Here is a 5,733-nt window from a genome sequence, read left to right as displayed (position 1 = left end):
TGACCGATTCATCCATTTCGGTCATACCGAGATCACTAAGTCAATCTAGGTTTTTAATCTCGGTGCAACCGATTTGAACTTTTTGGTCACACCGAGTTGTTCCACTCGGTCACACCGACAGGGTCAGGCTATATATATCCTCGAGCCAAAATTTGGAAAATTTTCTGAACCCCTTCGCCCGCGCTCAGCCTGCTCTGCCACCCAGGGTGTCCGGATCATCCTCCTCATCGCCAGCTGCCTCTCGCCGCTGGTCTCTGCTGCCGTCACTGGAAATCGTCTTCGCTGTTGTCGTCGTAGCAGGTCCATCACTGCACTTAGGGTATGGACTTGATCCTTGTGCTAATCTCACTCTGATTCCTAGCATAGTGTTTTGCCATGTATCTTGCCACGATTGAGATCACTATATCCAGCGAAATCACTCTGTAGTTCAGTTGTGGATTGAAAATTTAGGGTTAGGTTTCCGCCGAAATCATCTCAGACCAACCGAGTTGTTGAAATCGGTTCCACCGATTTGGCTAAGGCCATTGCACATGTGATTCTTGGTCTGACCGAGAATTGCAAATCGGTATGACCGAGTTCAATACTTTGTGAAACCCTAGCAGTCTCGGTGCCACCGAACTGTGACTCGGTCTGACCAAGTTCACTAGTTTAGGTTCCAAAAGCTGCTTTGGTATCACCGAGTTTTCAAATCGGTAGATCCGAAATGCTTTCTGTGGACAACTAAAACTAAGTTTTTAACTCATTCTTTTGCAAAAACCTCTGTACTTTGTGATGCTCATCAAATCTACCTCATCTATAATCTATTCACAGGGTCTGCTATCAGTGTTTGCATCATGTCAGATCAGAGTGACAGTCAGAACAAGTCTGAGGAGCAAGTTAACATGAGTGAGGGCACTAGTCCCTCTAGCAGCTTTGATGAGGGAAGCAGGAGTACACCCAGCATCTTGCCAAAGGCAGCCACCAGGACCAGAAAGAAGAGAACCTCAGATTCTGAGGATGAGGACTATGTGGCTGTTGAGGAAGAGGCCACCTCAAAGAGGAAAGTCCTGAAAAGGGAATATGGCACAGCTGCTGCCACTAAGCTAGGAGTGAGGACAAAGGTTCCTGCCAAGAGAGTTCCCATGTCAAAGGCCAGAACATCCACTCAAGAGACTTTGGGATCTGCACCCAAAAACAGGTTGTGGCAGAAAAGAAAAGGAAGGAAAGGGTTAAGAAGACCACTGCCAGAGTGCTTGGCAGATCTTGAATAATGAGAGATTCTGAAGAAGAGGAAGAGGAAGTGGATGCAGCACCAGCACCCAAATCTCAATAGCTTATGGGAGATGCTATAAGGGCAGCGGTTGCTCCATCTAAGCCCAAAACTGCTCCTAAGACTGTTGCTCTAGCTCCAAAGCCAAAACCCAAGAGGAGCACTAGGAACATCCCTGCTGAGGAGAAGAACAAGGCCCCAGTGCCTCAAGCTGCTGAAGAAGAAGATGATTATGTTGTGTTGAGGAAGTTGAAGCCCAAGATCCCTGATCACAATGATGCACACCCAGTTGTAGAGAATATGAAAATCAGGAAGGATTCAGGATTGAGGTTATGGAGAGAGTATGATCCATATGCCACCAGGAGAAGGACTACTGTGGACTACAGGTTCCATACAAAGGAACAGGAGGAATTCTATGAGACTATTTTACTTGACAAGAAGCCCATAGTGTGTGACATGAGATGGGTTGATTGGAAATTCATTGAGGAAAATGAAGATCACTTCCCTGGTGTATATGACAGCTTCAAGGCATGTGGAGTCGATGAGTTTGTGGCTCAGAAGCTCATAAAGTGGAATGATGAGCTTATTATGCAGTTCTACTCCACAGCTCATTTCTACCCAGATAGAAGGATTGTCTGGATGTCTGAAGGTACTAGGTACGAGTCAACGGTTGAAGAATGGGCAAAATTGATCAATGCTCCTGCGGAGAATGAAGATGACTTGGATGTCTATGCCAAGAAGAAGAAGGATCACAACACCATGGCACATATGTACAAAGAGATCCCAGATGCTGCTCTTGAGACACACAAGTTTGGATCAGTACATTACCTTCTGTCAGGTTTGCCAACAATCAATTGGATCCTCAGGCACAATCTCTTGCCAAAGTTAGGTGATCTCAAGATGATTAGAGGCCATGCAATTAACATGCTTCACATATTTGATGTGCCTCAAAAGTTCAAAGTCATGAGCCTAATTATGGAAACCATAAAGAGAACTACTGCAGATCAGAAGAGAAGTTGTGGGTATGCCCCATAGATCCAGGAGCTAATCAACTCCAAGATGGGCACTGGCACATATCTCTTGGACAAGGAACATATGCCCATCTACCCAGACTTTGAGGACAACACTATGGTGATGGATGAGAATGAACCATCTTCTGTGCAAGCACAAGCAAAGAGGGAGAAGGCAAGGACTGAAAAGGCTGCAAAGATGCCAACCATTGATGAGGCATCTCAGTATGCTTGGCTACTTGATTGCCTCCACTCTGAGGATTGAGAAGGGATTGGCCACCCTGACTCCAAACCAGGAGAGCTTGGAGAGGATCATGGAGCAGAAGTTCTATGATTTAGATGTGAAGCTAACTGAGATATAGTTAGTTGTTGAGGAACTTCAGGATGAAGTGCAGGAGAAGAAGGGCAAGTCTACCACTAATGCTTTTGCTAGAGTGCCCAGAGGACAGAGATCTGCTGCAGTGCCTGTTACAGACACCAGAGCAACTTCATCTGCACCAGCTACCGCTTTAGTGCCACCAGCTCCAGCACCCACTCCACCAGCTCCATCTACATCAACTTATGCATTCGTCCTTGGAGTTTTATCTACACCACCACCTGAAGACCAAGCCTGAGAGTCGATTTAGCACTATGCATTTTTTATGAACTTTTTGGTAACTTGTTGCCAAAGGGGGAGAAAATGTATAGATCATAGGCTTCGAGAGAGAGTGTTGCTCTTTGTTCTTCTTATTGTTTGGTGGTTGAACTTTGTTATTTGCTTGTTTGAGATACTTTATGCTTTTGTGTGATACTTGGATGATCATGTGTTTGATCATATGCTACCTTAATGCTTGTTGGATGACATTATCCTTTTATATCCCCATAAGATCATTCACTTTGCTTGGTGATAAGTGCATGTATTTCATTATTAGCATTTTGAGCGCTCCACTAAGATGTATGTGACGTGGAAGAGTAACCCATGATCCTAACTCATTGTGCATTTGTAGTCCAAAGAAAATATTAAATTATGCACAAATTTAGGGGGAGCTCTTGCTTTTCACATACTTCTCAAAGCAACAATGTTTTTCACTCTTATTATTATTTGTCGAAGCTTTGATCTATATGTTGTCATCAATTACCAAAAAGGGGGGGATTGAAAGTGCAACTATCCCTAGGTGGTTTTGGTAATTCCTAACAACAAATAGCTCATTGAGCTAATGCTCTTTCAAGATTAATATCTCAGGAAATCTCAATGATTGGCATGGCATGGATGAGAAAAGTGGACCCCTCAAAATGCTAAGGACAAAAGGATTGGCTCAAGCTCAAAGCTCAAGACTCTATGTTTTCTATTTTAGTGATCCAAGATCACATTGAGTCTATAGGAAAAGCCAATACTATCAAGGAGGGATGAGATGTTGCTTAATGAGGCTCTTGCTCAAAGTGCTTAGTAATATGATCCAAATCCCTCAACTACTTTCTCACATCCACATATGGCCTAAACCAAAAGTCAAACTCGGCCCCACCGATTCTTTCTATCAAGCGCCACCGAGTTCAAATGTCATAGCCAGTGCCACAAACCCTAGGCAAATCGGTCTCACTGATAGGGATCTCGGTCTCACCGAGATGGGATTGTAATATCTCTGTTTCCCTTCCTAACGTTTCGGTCCCACCGAGATGAGCGATCGGTCCCACCGAGATTGCAATGTAAACTCTCTGTTTCCATTATGTAACATTTCGGTCTCACTGAAATGAGCGAATCGGTCCCACCGAGTTTACCTGACCAACTCTTTGGTTAGCTTATTACCAAAATCGGTCTCATCGAGTTTGTGTAATCGGTCTCACCGAGATTACGTTATGCCCTAACCCTAACCATATCGGTCCTACTGAGTTGCACGCCGGTCCCACCGAAACACCTAACAGTCACTAGCTTTGCTGAATCGTTCCGACCGAGTTTATCAATTCGGTCCCTCCGAGATTGGCAAGTTGTGTGTAACGGTTAGATTTTGTGTGGAGGCTATATATACCCCTCCACCACCTCTTCATTCGTGGAGAGAGCCATCAGAACAAACCTACACTTCCAACTTACTTTTTCTGAGAGAACCACCTACACTTGTGTTGAGGCCAAGATATTCCATTCTTACCATATGAATCTTGATCTCTAGCCTTCCCCAAGTTGCTTTCCACTCAAATCTTCTTTACACCAAATCCATATCCTGTGAGAGAGAGTTGACTGTTGGGGAGACTATCATTTCAAGCACAAAAGCAAGGAGTTCATCATCAACACACCATTTGTTACTTCATGGAGAGTGGTGTCTCCTAGATTGGCTAGGTGTCACTTGGGATCCTCCGAAAAGATTGTGGAGTTAAACCAAGGAGTTTGTAAGGGCAAGGAGATCGCCTACTTCGTGAAGATCTACCGCTAGTGAGGCAAGTCCTTCATGGGCGACGACCATGGTGCGATAGACAAGGTTGCTTCTTCGTGGACCCTTCGTGGGTGGAGCCCTCCAGGGACTCGCGCAGCCGTTACCCTTCATGGGTTGAAGTCTCCATCAACGTGGATCTACGATAGCACCACCTATCGGAACCACGACAAAAACATATGCGTCTCCTATTGCGTTTGAATCCTCCAAACCCTTCCCTTTACATTCTTGCAAGTTGCATGCTTTAATTTCCGCTGCTCATATACTCTTTGCATGCTTGCTTGAATTGTGTTAAGATTGCTTGACTTGTCCAAAGTTGCTAAAATCTGCCAAGAACTAAAATTGGGAAAAGATAAGTTTTTATTTGGTCAAGTAGTCTAATCACCCCCCTCTAGACATACTTTCGATCCTACAATAGGCACAAGTGTAATTCGACCACGCCGGGAAATCGATCCAGGAACTGCTACATGGGGCAATTTCTATTGACATGTAGAATAAAAAACAATTGTAACATATCGTTGAAGATATATATAGTTTATGAGCATCAACATTAAAATAAGACTTTTTACCAGCGTTTTTTGCACACAATTGGTCTTTTTCAGTGTGTGCACCATAGGTCTAATTAATCCCATCCAAAATCTAGCGTTCATACGTTGTGCTATCTCTGTGGGATTATCAACAAAGTTTATGACATGCTTCAAGTACTTCCAGTAAAATTTGGTACGCTTAGTAACATATAGATCGTTCACTATGCATCCAACATATCCTGCTTAAAAGGTGAAAAGTTATTATTTATTTAGAACATGGCCAAAGAATATATAGTGTGCATGAATTGGTAAATAGAATTTGTTACTTCCTAGGAACGGAGTCAGAATATGATATCACAATTGGTTACTTAAATAGTGATCAATTGGTTACTTAAATAGTAATATGACACCATGGATAAAGTTGAAAGGACAATAACCTCGATCAGACTTTGATCGGCTAATGATGTTGGGGAACTAAACATCCATGTGAATTAGACCAGGCTGTGGTACACGGACTAGAATTTTATTGCTAGCTTTTAGTTCATAAC

The sequence above is a fragment of the Triticum urartu genome, chromosome 6A (genome assembly GCF_056163025.1).
Source record: "Triticum urartu cultivar PI428250 chromosome 6A, HENAU_Tu73, whole genome shotgun sequence".
Lineage (NCBI taxonomy): Eukaryota > Viridiplantae > Streptophyta > Magnoliopsida > Poales > Poaceae > Triticum > Triticum urartu.
Note: the sequence above shows the minus strand (reverse complement) of the source record.